Source organism: Ranitomeya imitator, chromosome 2 (genome assembly GCF_032444005.1).
Source record: "Ranitomeya imitator isolate aRanImi1 chromosome 2, aRanImi1.pri, whole genome shotgun sequence".
NCBI classification, from domain to species: domain Eukaryota; kingdom Metazoa; phylum Chordata; class Amphibia; order Anura; family Dendrobatidae; genus Ranitomeya; species Ranitomeya imitator.
The window spans coordinates 159,469,014-159,483,658 of record NC_091283.1 but is presented as its reverse complement, the minus strand read 5'-3'; the positions used below and the strand labels follow the sequence as shown (position 1 = coordinate 159,483,658).

The following is a 14,645-nucleotide window of genomic DNA, read 5'->3' as shown; positions in this document are numbered from 1 at the left end:
AGACTTAAGCAACATATTTGTGGAAGTGTGAATAAAGGAGATTTATGAGAATCTCAGGAGAGGAGTTGTTGATGCTCATCTGGTTTGAAAAGGTTATTAAACTATTTCCTAAACCTTCACCAATCGACAGTCAGACATATTGTGCATAAATGGGGGAATTCAACATCATCTACATATGGGATGGAGCAAGAAAGATCATTCTAAGGCCGGGGTCACACTAGCGAGTTTAACAGACGTATGAGAGGCGCAGAAAATACGCATTGCACACGGACCAATGATTTTCTAAGGGGCAGCTCCTATCTGCCGTATTTTACGCATCCGTATTATACAGTATTGTACAGCCATAGAAAATCGCAGCATGCTGCGTTTGTCAGCGTATTGCGCAAAAAATCCACCAATGAAAGTCAATGGGGCGAGAAAAATACGGATTACACATGGACCAACAGTGTGACTTGCGAGAAATACGCAGCGGTGTTCTATAGGAAAGCCGGCAATTCAGTGCGGTGTACAGTAAAATCACGCTGACAGGTTAGACTAGAATAGCTAAAATAAATGTCTACACATAGTATAGGGGTATATACAGTGGGGCAAAAAAGTATTTAGTCAGTCAGCAATAGTGCAAGTTCCACCACTTAAAAAGATGAGAGGCGTCTGTAATTTACATCATAGGTAGACCTCAACTATGGGAGACAAACTGAGAAAAAAAAAATCACAAAATCACATTGTCTGTTTTTTTTATCATTTTATTTGCATATTATGGTGGAAAATAAGTATTTGGTCAGAAACAAACAATCAAGATTTCTGGCTCTCCCAGACCTGTAACTTCTTCTTTAAGAGTCTCCTCTTTCCTCCACTCATTACCTGTAGTAATGGCACCTGTTTAAACTTGTTATCAGTATAAAAAGACACCTGTGCACACCCTCAAACAGTCTGACTCCAAACTCCACTATGGTGAAGACCAAAGAGCTGTCAAAGGACACCAGAAACAAAATTGTAGCCCTGCACCAGGCTGGGAAGACTGAATCTGCAATAGCCAACCAGCTTGGAGTGAAGAAATCAACAGTGGGAGCAATAATTAGGAAATGGAAGACATACAAGACCACTGATAATCTCCCTCGATCTGGGGCTCCACGCAAAATTCCACCCTGTGGGGTCAGAATGATCACAAGAACGGTGAGCAAAAATCCCAGAACCACGCGGGGGGACCTAGTGAATGAACTGCAGAGAGCTGGGACCAATGTAACAAGGCCTACCATAAGTAACACACTACGCCACCATGGACTCAGATCCTGCAGTGCCAGACGTGTCCCACTGCTTAAGCCAGTACATGTCCGGGCCCATCTGAAGTTTGCTAGAGAGCATTTGGATGATCCAGAGGAGTTTTGGGAGAATGTCCTATGGTCTGATGAAACCAAACTGGAACTGTTTGGTAGAAACACAACTTGTCGTGTTTGGAGGAAAAAGAATACTGAGTTGCATCCATCAAACACCATACCTACTGTAAAGCATGGTGGTGGAAACATCATGCTTTGGGGCTGTTTCTCTGCAAAGGGGCCAGGACGACTGATCCGGGTACATGAAAGAATGAATGGGGCCATGTATCGTGAGATTTTGAGTGCAAACCTCCTTCCATCAGCAAGGGCATTGAACATGAAACGTGGCTGGGTCTTTCAACATGACAATGATCCAAAGCACACCGCCAGGGCAACGAAGGAGTGGCTTCGTAAGAAGCATTTCAAGGTCCTGGAGTGGCCTAGCCAGTCTCCAGATCTCAACCCTATAGAAAACCTTTGGAGGGAGTTGAAAGTCCGTGTTGCCAAGCGAAAAGCCAAAAACATCACTGCTCTAGAGGAGATCTGCATAGAGGAATGGGCCAACATACCAACAACAGTGTGTGGCAACCTTGTGAAGACTTACAGAAAACGTTTGACCTCTGTCATTGCCAACAAAGGATATATTACAAAGTATTGAGATGAAATTTTGTTTCTGACCAAATACTTATTTTCCACCATAATATGCAAATAAAATGTTAAAAAAACAGACAATGTGATTTTCTGGATTTTTTTTCTCAGTTTGTCTCCCATAGTTGAGGTCTACCTATGATGTAAATTACAGACGCCTCTCATCTTTTTAAGTGGTGGAACTTGCACTATTGCTGACTGACTAAATACTTTTTTGCCCCACTGTATATATGTATATATATATGTCAGTGAGACACACACATATATATATATATATATATATATATATATTTGATACAGCGCTAGATAGCAGAAAAGCCGGTAATTCAATTGCCGTCTTTTACTATCTCCTTCCCAAACCCGACATAATATTAGACATGGTTTACATACAGTAAACCATTTCATATCCCTTTTTTTGGCATATTCCTCACTACTAATGTTAGTAGTGTGTATGTGCCAAATTTGGGGGCTCTAGCTGATAAAATAAAGGGTTAAATCGCAGAAAAAACTGGCCTGGGCTCCCGCGCAATTTTCTCCACCAGAGTGGGAAAGCCAGTGACTGAGGACAGATCTAAATAGCCTTTAGAGGGACCATGGTTATAAGACCCCCCCTGGCTAAAAACATCTGCCCCCAGCCACCCCAGAAAAGGCACATCTGTAAAGATGCACCTATTCTGGCACTTAGCCTCTCTCTTCCCACTCTCGTGTAGCGGTGGGATATGGGGTAATAAAGGGTTAATGTCACCTTGCTATTGTAAGGTGACATTAAGCCAGATTAATAATGGAGAGGTGTCAGTAAGACACCTATCCATTATTAATCCAATAGTAGTAAATGGTTAATAAAACACACACACATTATGAAAAAAGTATTTTATTGAAAGAAAGACACAGGGTGTTGTAATAGTTTATTATACTCTCAATCTAATTGAAGACCCTCGTTCTGTAAAAAAGGAACAATAAAAAATCAACAATATCCCATACCTTCCGTCGTTCAGTCTTGTCCCACGCTGTAAATCCATCTGAAGGGGTTAAATAATTTTACAAGCAGGAGCCTGCTAATGCAGCTGTGCTCCTGACTGTAAAATCTGGGGAATGAATGGAAAGCAGGGGAACGTAGCTACCTGGACTTGCGGTGCTTCACCCCCTGCTGGCATAACCTCAGATGAACTCGAGCGTGAGAAAATATTCAGAAAAATTCCCATGCCAGAGTTCATCTGAGGTTATACCAGCAGGGGGCACAGAACCGCAAGTCTAGGTAGCTACGTTCCCCTGCTTTCCATTCATTCCCCAGATTTTACAGTCCGGAGTGTTGTGAATTCTGTGGCTGAATTCACTTCTGTGGTCACAAGTGGTATTGCAGTCTCTGGGTTTCCTCCCTCAGGTGTTTTGGTGAGCTCGTTGGCTGCCTTGCTATTTAGCTCCACCTGAGTCTGTCTTCCTTGCTCCTTGTCAATGTTCCAGTGTTGGATCTGAGCTACTGCATCTTTCCTTGGGCCTGCTGCTCTGCTAGATAAGTGCTTCTAGTTTGTTTTCTGTTTTTTCTGTCCAGCTTGCTATTAACTTTTGCTGGAAGCTCTGAGAAGCAAAGGAGTGCACCGCCGTGCTGTTAGTTCGGCACGGTGGGTCTTTTTGCCCCTTTGCGTGGTTTTCGTTTTAGGGTTTTTTGTAGACTGCATAGTTCTCTTTGCTATCCTCGCTCTGTCTAGAATATCGGGCCTCACTTTGCTGAATCTATTTCATTCCTACGTTTGTCTTTTCATCTTGCTAACAGTCATTATATGTGGGGGGCTGCCTATTCCTTTGGGGTATTTCTCTGAGGTAAGTCAGGCTTGTATTTCTATCTTCAGGCTAGTCAGCTCCTCAGGCAGTGCCGAGTTGCATAGGTAGTGATAGGCGCAATCCACTGCTGCTTATAGTTGTGTGAGGATAGATCAGGTACTGCAGTCTACAGAGATTCCACGTCTCAGAGCTCGTCCTATTGTTTTTGGTTATTGCCAGATCTCTGTATGTGCGCTGATTACTGCACGCTGTGTTGCCTGATTGCCAGCCATAACACCGGAGCACAGCTGCATTAGCAGGCTCCTGCTTGTAAAATTATTTAACCCCTTCAGATGGATTCCATCTTCCAGTGCGGCTTCGTCTTCAGCGTCCTCTGGCAGTGACGCTCAGGTCAGAGGGCGCGGTGACGTAGTCAGTGCGCGCTCTCTGCTGAACGTCAGTTCCGAAGACGGAGCCGCACGAGGAGCAGGTAAATATTGCCAGTGCCGGGGTCCTGAGCGAAGAGAGGTGAGTATGTCATTTATTTTTTTTTATAAAAAGCAAAAGCATATGGGGCAAGTGACTATACGGAGCATCTTATGGGGCCATAACACTTGTGCAGCACTATATGGGGTAAGTGGCTGTGCGGAGCATCTGAATGGGGCCATAATACTTGTGCAGCACTATAAGGGGCAAGTGGCTGTGCGGAGCATCTTATGGGGCCATAACTCTTGTGCAGCACCATATTGGGCAAGTGGCTGTGCGGAGCATCTGTATGGGGCCATAACACTTGTGCAGCACTATAAGGGGCAAGTGGCTGTACGGAGCATCTTATGGGGCCATAACGTTTGTGCAGCACTATATGGGGCAGTGACTCTATGGAGCATCTGTATGGGGCCATAACACTTGTGCAGCACTATAAGGGGCAAGTGGCTGTATGGAGCATCTTATGGGGCCATAACGCTTGTGCAGCACTATATAGGGCAAATATCTCTATGGAGCATCTTATGGGGCCCTTATTACCATGCAGGATTATATGCATATTTTAATATGGAGCATCTAATGGGGCCCATCAAACTTTATGAAGCATTATATGAGGCTCCTGATTCAATATGGATATTCAAAAACACTTAACCTACTGATGTCTCAATTAATTTTACTTTTATTGGTATCTACTTTTACTTTTGAAATTTACCGGTAGCTGCTGCATTTTCCACCCTAGGCTTATACTTGAGTCATTAAGTTTTCCCAGTTTTTTGTGGCAAAATTAGGGGGGGTCGGCTTATACTCGAGTATATACGGTAACTGGATTTGCGCTGCTAGGTTTTGTTTTTTTTGTTTGTTTTTTTTTTAATAAAACTCCAAGGTCAAGTGCCCGCCCCCCCTCCTCCCTCCCTCCTTCCAGCAGGGACTGTGGGGGGGGGGGGGGGGCCCATTTTTTCCGTTCGCCTCAGGCAGCAAAGAGGCTAGGTTCACCCCTGGATCCATTGTATGTCCGTTTTGCAAGCCAGCGAGAAAATCTCGCAGTACGGATGCCATACGGATTACATACAGAGGATGACATGCGCAAAATATGCTGCCACACCCTGCCTACGGATGACATACGGATCACTATTTTTGGAACATTTCTGCGTATTACGGCCGTAAAAAACAGACCGTATTTTCATACGCCGAGTGTGACCCCGGCCTAAGAGCAAGGCGTATAATAGTATGTGAGGTCAGAAAGGCACCCAAGGTAACCTCTAAGCAACTAAAGGCTTCTCACATTAGCTCATGTTTATGTTCATGTGTAGATGGTAGGACTGCAAGCAGAGGGGCACTGCTCTCCAAAAGTTACAGGTCCTTCTCAAAAAATTAGCATATAGTGTTAAATTTCATTATTTACCATAATGTAATGATTACAATTAAACTTTCATATATTATAGATTCATTATCCACCAACTGAAATTTGTCAGGTCTTTTATTGTTTTAATACTGATGATTTTGGCATACAACTCCTGATAACCCAAAAAACCTGTCTCAATAAATTAGCATATTTCACCCATCCAATCAAATAAAAGTGTTTTTTAATAACAAACAAAAAAACCATCAAATAATAATGTTCAGTTATGCACTCAATACTTGGTCGGGAATCCTTTGGCAGAAATGACTGCTTCAATGCGGCGTGGCATGGAGGCAATCAGCCTGTGACACTGCTGAGATATTATGGAGGCCCAGGATGCTTCAATAGCGGCCTTAAGCTCATCCAGAGTGTTGGGTCTTGCGTCTCTCAACTTTCTCTTCACAATATCCCACAGATTCTCTATGGGGTTCAGGTCAGGAGAGTTGGCAGGCCAATTGAGCACAGTAATACCATGGTCAGTAAACCATTCACCAGTGGTTTTGGCACTGTGAGCAGGTGCCAGGTCGTGCTGAAAAATGAAATCTTCATCTCCATAAAGCATTTCAGCCGATGGAAGCATGAAGTGCTCCAAAATCTCCTGATAGCTAGCTGCATTGACCCTGCCCTTGATGAAACACAGTGGACCAACACCAGCAGCTGACATGGCACCCCACACCATCACTGACTGTGGGTACTTGACACTGGACTTCAGGCATTTTGGCATTTCCTTCTCCCCAGTCTTCCTCCAGACTCTGGCACCTTGATTTCCGAATGACATGCAAAATTTGCTTTCATCAGAAAAAAGTACTTGGGACCACTTAGCAACAGTCCAGTGCTGCTTCTCTGTAGCCCAGGTCAGGCGCCTCTGCCGCTGTTTATGGTTCAAAAGTGGCTTTACCTGGGGAATGCGGCACCTGTAGCCCATTTCCTGCACACGCCTGTGCACCGTGGCTCTGGATGTTTCCACACCAGACTCAGTCCACTGCTTCCTCAGGTTCCCCAAGGTCTGGAATCGGTCCTTCTCCACAATCTTCCTCAGGGTCCGGTCTCCTCTTCTCGTTGTACAGCGTTTTCTGCCACATTGTTTCCTTCCAACAGACTTACCATTGAGGTGCCTTGATACAGCACTCTGGGAACAGCCTATTTGTTGAGAAATTTCTTTCTGGGTCTTACCCTCTTGCTTGAAGGTGTCAATGATGGCCTTCTTGACATCTGTCAGGTCGCTAGTCTTACCCATGATGGGGGTTTTGAGTAATGAACCAGGCAGGGAGTTTATAAAAGCCTCAGGTATCTTTTGCATGTGTTTAGAGTTAATTAGTTGATTCAGAAGATTAGGGTAATAGGTCGTTTAGAGAACCTTTTCTTGATATGCTAATTTATTGAGACAGGTTTTTTGGGTTATCAGGAGTTGTATGCCAAAATCATCAGTATTAAAACAATAAAAGACCTGACAAATTTCAGTTGGTGGATAATGAATCTATAATATATGAAAGTTTAATTGTAATCATTACATTATGGTAAATAATGAAATTTAACACTATATGCTAATTTTTTGAGAAGGACCTGTACATTGTCGCCCAAATGAAGCTTGCTAAAGCTCACCTGGACAAGCCAGAGGGCTACTGAAACAATGGTGGACAGATAGGACTAAAAATAGAACTTTTTGGTTTAAATGGCAAGCATTATGTTTGGAGAAAGGAAAATCCATGCATTACACATAAAAGTAAACTTCTACTGTCTGTTACATGCAATGGTGGTAGTATCATAGTTTGGGACAGATTTTGTGGCATCTGGGCCAGGACGGCTGCCATCATTAATGCAACATTAAATTCTGAATTATGCCGAAACTCAAGTTTACAGGGGTCATACCTCAAGACAATGACCCAAAGCCACAAGTTGTTCTATAATATAACATTTTGGACCGGCCAAGTCACAGTCCTGTAACAATTAAGAAATGTTAAGGTGCAGTTATTAGTGCGGAAGGGGTTTACACCAGATACTGACAGCAAAGGTTCACATACTTCTGAAACTCACAGACATGGGATATGGAAACCTTTTCCTCAATAAAAAATTGACAGTGTCTAATTTTCCTGACTCGCTTCTTTGTTTTGTTTCTTTATCTACTTTTAGGTCTCATGAAAATTCGATGTAATATTAAGTAACATTTGTACGAAAAACAAAAATTCTGAAGAGTTCACAAATTTTCAAGCACCTCTGTAGATAACAGATAAATCCCACACCCTTGGATATAACTATTTCGTGTTCCGCCCACCATCACATCTGGTGCCACAGAGAATAACCGCTCCACATGGCAGATTAGTTGCAGAAATGTCTATGAAAGCGGCTGATTTGTGGGCAGCACTTGTCACCCAACCTGTAAAGCTATGAAATTGTGCAGGTGTCCAAGCAGCACAGAGAACTCACCCAGACAGGCAACGGCCTCCAGTCAGTCCTCCGAGCAGACGGGCATGGCTGCAATCCTCCGTGTCACTGTGGAAGGTGGAGTGCTCTCACCAGGTTATGCCACAGACCCAGGTTGTGGAATCACTTCTGGTGTCCAGGCTCCTCCATGTATAGTGCAGGGTAGCAGAATGTGTGGTGACGCAGTGTCTGTACAGATACAAGTCACACAGGACAAGGCAGTTGTGTTACACTATTGATTTTCCTGCTATGTGAAAAAGCCAAGAGCACCCACGGTCATCCACATTCCTGGCATAGTTCTGCAAGTAAACAGCGCTGACACCATGTGTGGATGGGGAGAGACATGTGCCACAGGGCAACTGGGCACCCACCATATGTACAATCCTGGGGGCAAGATGGAAGAGTGGAAGATGGGGTGTCCTATCTATCGCAACCCGACAGTGTCATTATCTCATTCGCCAAGCATCAGCGTAAAGTTATCCCATACCCTATGTGTCAGTGTCATTATCCCATATCCCGAGTGTCAGCGTCATTATCCTGTACCCCGAGTATCAACGTCATTATCCCGTACCCCGAGTATCAGCGTCATTATCCCATACCCCGAGTATCAGCATCGTTATCCCGTACCCCGAGTATCAGCGTCATTATCCCGTACCCTGAGTATCAGCATCGTTATCCCGTACCCTGAGTATCAACGTCATTATCCCGTACCCCGAGTATCAGCGTCGTTATCCCGTACCCTGAGTGTCAGTGTCATTATCCCGTACCCCGAGTATCAACGTCATTATCCCGTACCCCAAGTATCAGCGTCGTTATCCCGTACCCCAAGTATCAGCGTCGTTATCCCGTACCCCAAGTATCAGCGTCGCTATCCTGTACCCCGAGTATCAACGTCATTATCCCGTACCCCGAGTATCAGCTTCATTATCCCGTACCCCGAGTATCAGCGTCATTATCCCGTACCCTGAGTATCAGCTTCATTATCCCATACCCGAGTATCAGCATCATTATCCCGTACCCCAAGTATCAGCATTATTATCCTGTACCCCGAGTATCAACGTCATTATCCCATACACTGAGTATCAGCATCATTATCCCATACACAGAGTATCAGCGTCATTATCCCATACACTGAGTATCAGCGTCATTATCCCGTACCCCGAGTATCAGCGTCATTATCCCATACACCGAGTATCAGCGCCATTATCCCATACACCGAGTATCAGCGTCATTATCCCGTACCCCGAGTATCAGCGTCATTATCCCATACACCGAGTATCAGCGCCATTATCCCGTACACCGAGTATCAGCGTCATTATCCCGTACACCGAGTATCAGCATCATTATCCCATACACCGAGTATCAATGTCATTATCCCGTACACCGAGTATCAGCGTCATTATCCTCTACCCCGAGTATCAGTGTCATTATCCCGTACACCGAGTATCAGCGTCATTATCCCATACACTGAGTATCAGTGTCATTATCCCGTACACCGAGTATCAGCATCATTATCCCATACACCGAGAATCAATGTCATTATCCCATACCCCGAGTATCAGTGTCATTATCCCGTACACCGAGTATCAGCGTCATTATCCCATACACTGAGTATTGGCATCATTATCCCATATCCCGAGTATCATCTCATACCCCAGAGCAGAGGCGTAGCTAGGGTTTCAACTTAGGGGGGGGGCGAAACATCTGAGTGGGCCCCTAACCAGCTAACCCTGATTACGCTGGACCTCATCTTCACCCGCCTCTGCTCCCTTACTAACCTCACTAACACACCCCTCCCCCTGTCTGACCACAACCTACTGACGTTCTCGTCCCTCTCCTCTCCTAGTGTGCAACCCCCACTCCACAAACTCACTCACCCTCGCAGAAATCTCAAACATCTCAACTTACAATCACTCTCTGAGTCCCTTCTCCCTCTCACAGACATAGCCTCCCTTCATGACACAGATGCTGCTGCCACTTTTTATAACACCACAATAACAACAACACTCGATTCGGCCACCCCACTCATGCATAGTAAAACTCGTACAATTAACAGGCAGCCCTGGCTGACCAGCCTGACCAAAGAATTGAGACGGGCTTCCAGGATTGCTGAGCGGAGATGGAAGCGATCCCACTCTGCCGACCACTTCACTGCATACAAGCAGTCCCTCGCCAGCTTCAAGTCTGCGCTCACTGCCGCAAAACAAACTTACTTCTCATCCCTCATATCCTCCCTGTCCCACAACCCTAAACAGCTTTTCAACACTTTCAATTCTCTACTCCGTCCCCCCGCACCTCCTCCCTCCCCCCTCATTTCTGCTGATGACTTCGCCTCTTTCTTTAAACAGAAGATCGACACGATCAGAGAAAGCTTTGGCCCACAGCGCCCACTGCCCCTCTTAGCTGCTCAACCCTGCTCCTCCAAAACCAGCTTCTCCACCATGACAGAAGATCAGCTCTCCACCCTCCTGTCAAGATCACACCTCACCACCTGCACGCTTGACCCGCTCCCATCCCACCTCATCCCTAACCTTTCCACGGTCTTCATCCCAACCCTAACGCACCTCTTCAACCTCTCACTCACAACAGGTGTCTTTCCCTCATCCTTCAAGCATGCCAAGATCACACCCATCCTCAAAAAGCCCTCCCTCGACCCATCCTCTGTGTCTAGCTATCGCCCAATATCTCTTCTCCCTTATGCCTCCAAATTGCTGGAGCAACACGTCCATCTTGAACTGTCCTCCCACTTCTCCTCCTGCTCCCTCTTTGATCGGTTACAATCAGGCTTCCGTTCCCATCACTCAACTGAAACTGCCCTAACTAAAGTCACCAATGACCTACTAACTGCCAGGAGCAAGCGACACTACTCTGTCCTCCTTCTCCTGGACTTGTCTTCTGCCTTTGACACTGTAGACCACTCCCTTTTGCTACAAATCCTCTCATCCCTTGGCATCACAGACTTGGCCCTTTCCTGGATCTCGTCATATCTGACAGACCGAACATTCAGTGTCTCCCTCCCCCACACCACCTCCTCACTTCGCCCCTTGTCAGTCGGTGTTCCTCAAGGCTCTGTTCTAGGACCCCTACTCTTCTCCATCTACACTTTCGGCCTGGGACAGCTCATAGAATCCCACGGTATGCAGTACCATCTCTACGCTGACGACACGCAGATCTACCTCTCCGGACCTGACCTCTCCTCCTTGCTTACCAAAATCCCGCACTGTCTGTCTGCCATTTCAGCCTTCTTTTCTGCTCGCTTTCTACAACTGAACATGGACAAAACAGAATTCATCATCTTTCCCCCATCTCACTCTACCCCTCCACCAGACCTATCCATCAATGTCAATGGCTGCTCACTATCCCCAGTCCCACACGCCCGGTGCCTCGGGGTGATCCTCGACTCTGCCCTCTCTTTCAAGCCACATATCCAAGCCCTTGCCTCCTCCTGTCGTCTCAAACTCAAAAATATTTCCCAGATCCGTGCTTTCCTTGACCGCAACACTGCAAAAACGCTAGTGCATGCCCTTATCATCTCCCGCCTCGACTACTGCAACCTCCTACTCTCTGGACTCCCCTCTAGCACTCTGGCACCACTCCAATCCATCCTACACTCTGCTGCCCGACTAATCCACCTGTCCCCCCGCTATTCCCCAGCCTCTCCCCTGTGTCAAGCCCTTCACTGGCTTCCTATCGCCCAGAGACTCCAGTTCAAAACCCTCACACTGACATACAAAGCCATCCACAACCTGTCTCCTCCATACATCTGTGACATGGTCTCCCGGTACCTACCTACACGCGACCTCCGATCCTCCCAAGACCTCCTTCTCTACTCCCCTCTCATCTCTTCTTCCCATAACCGCATCCAAGACTTCTCCCGTGCTTCCCCCATACTCTGGAACTCTCTACCCCAACACATCAGACTTGCGCCTACCATAGAAACCTTCAAAAAGAACCTGAAGACTCATCTCTTCCGACAAGCCTACAGCCTGCAGTGATCCTCAACCTACTGAACAGCCGCACAGCCAGCTCTTCCCTCTCCTAGTGTATCCTCACCCACCCCCTGCAGACTGTGAGCCCTCGCGGGCAGGGTCCTCCCTCCTTATGTACTCGTGTGCCTTGTTATCTGCTCATGTTTAATGTATTTGTCTATATTTGCCCCGTATTCACATGTAAAGCGCCATGGAATAAATGGCGCTATAAAAATGTATAATAATAATAATAATAATAATAATTACAGGTATGGTTGCACTCTAATTGTGAATACAGTGGAACCTCAGAATATGATCGCTCTGTTATTGAAAATAAATCTATATACAAAAACAAACATTGATTTTACCGCCATATTGTGACGATATGCAACTTTGATGGTTGCAATACTCTGAGTGCCCCTATAACAATACAGTAATGCTTAAGTGCCCACTTTACATTTAATAATGTCCCCTAAGTTCCCTCATGTACTGCTCCATTATACACAGTATGGTGAGCTCAAAGCTTCCATATACACAGTATAAGGCCCCCACGGCTCCCCTATACACAGTATGATGATTCTATAACTCCCCGATACACCGTATGATGTTCTCACTGCCCACCTTTACACAGTATAATGCTGACAGAGCTCCACTATAGAAAGTATAATGCCCCCCAGAGCTCCCCTATATACAGTGTAATGGGCCAACAGCTCCCATATGCACAATATGCCATCACAGCTCCCTATACACAGTATGATGGACCCGCAGCTCCCTTATACACAGTATGATGAGCCCGCAGCTCCCTTATACACAGTATGATAGACCAGCAGCTCCCTTATACACAGTATGATGGGCCAGTAGCTCCCTTATACACAGTATGGACCCGCAGCTCCCTTATACACAGTATGATGAGCCGATAGCTCCCTTATACACAGTATGATGGGCCCACAGCTCCCTTATACACAGTATGATGAGCCCACAGCTCCCTTATACACAGTATGATGGGCCCACAGCTCCCTTATCACAGTATGATGAGCCCGCAGCTCCCTTATACACAGTATGATGAGCCCACAGCTCCCTTATACACAGTATGATGGGCCCGCAGCTTCCTTATACACAGTATGATGGGCCAGCAGCTCCCTTATGCACAGTATGATGGGCCCGCAGCTTCCTTATACACAGTATGATGGGCCTGCAGCTCCCTTATACACAGTATGATGAGCCTGCAGCTCCCTTATACACAGTATGATGGGCCCATAGCTCCCTTATACACAGTATGATGGGCCCGCAGCTTCCTTATACACAGTATGATGGGCCCGCAGCTCCCTTATACACAGTATGATGAGCCCGCAGCTCCCTAATACACAGTATGATGGACCCGCAGCTCCCTTATACACAGTATGATGGGCCCGCAGCTCCCTTATACACAGTATGATAGACCCACAGCTCCCTTATACACAGTATGATGGACCCGCTGCTCCCTTATACACAGTATGATGAGCCCACAGCTCCCTTATACACAGTATGATGGGCCCACAGCTTCCTTATACACAGTATGATGGGCCCACAGCTCCCTTATACACAGTATGATGAGCCCGCAGCTCCCTAATACACAGTATGATGGACCCGCAGCTCCCTTATACACAGTATGATGGGCCCGCAGCTCCCTTATACACAGTATGATGAGCCTGCAGCTCCCTTATACACAGTATGATGGGCCCGCAGCTCCCTTATACACAGTATGATGGGCCCGCAGCTCCCTTATACACAGTATGATGGGCCCGCAGCTTCCTTATACACAGTATGATGAGCCCGCAGCTCCCTAATACACAGTATGATGGACCCGCAGCTCCCTTATACACAGTATGATGGGCCCGCAGCTCCCTTATACACAGTATGATGAGCCTGCAGCTCCCTTATACACAGTATGATAGACCCACAGCTCCCTTATACACAGTATGATGGACCCGCTGCTCCCTTATACACAGTATGATGGGCCCGTAGCTCCCTTATACACAGTATGATGGGCCCGTAGCTCCCTTATACACAGTATGATGGGCCCACAGCTCCCTTATACACAGTATGATGAGCCCACAGCTCCCTTATACACAGTATGATGGGCCCACAGCTCCCTTATCACAGTATGATGAGCCCGCAGCTCCCTTATACACAGTATGATGAGCCTACAGCTCCCTTATACACAGTATGATGGACCCGCTGCTCCCTTATACACAGTATGATGAGCCCGCAGCTCCCTTATACACAGTATGATGGGCCTGCAGCTCCCTTATACACAGTATGATTGACCCGCTGCTCCCTTATACACAGTATGATGAGCCCGCAGCTCCCTTATACACAGTATGATGGACCCGCAGCTCCCTTATACACAGTATGATGGGCCCGCTGCTCCCTTATACACAGTATGATGGGCCCGCAGCTCCCTTATACACAGTATGATGGGCCCGTAGCTCCCTTATACACAGTATGATGGGCCCGTAGCTCCCTTATACACAGTATGATGGGCCCGCAGCTCCCTTATACACAGTATGATGGGCCCGCAGCTCCCTTATACACAGTATGATGGGCCCACAGCTCCCTTATACACAGTATGATGGACCCGCAGCTCCCTTATATACAGTATGATGGTCCCGCAGC

The 14,645-nt window shown here is 46.5% G+C and overlaps 1 protein-coding gene across 1 annotated transcript in view; it reads right to left on the bottom strand.

Moving 5' to 3' along the window:
- LOC138662255 (dual specificity testis-specific protein kinase 1-like) overlaps nucleotides 1-8,250 on the bottom strand; it is a 52,936-nt gene extending 44,686 nt beyond the window's left edge. Inside the window, exon 1 of the mRNA XM_069747640.1 lies at nucleotides 8,026-8,250. The gene's annotated coding sequence lies outside the window, so the exon portion shown is untranslated. The remainder of the gene's footprint in view (nucleotides 1-8,025) is intronic.
- Nucleotides 8,251-14,645: the final 6,395 nt, after the last annotated feature.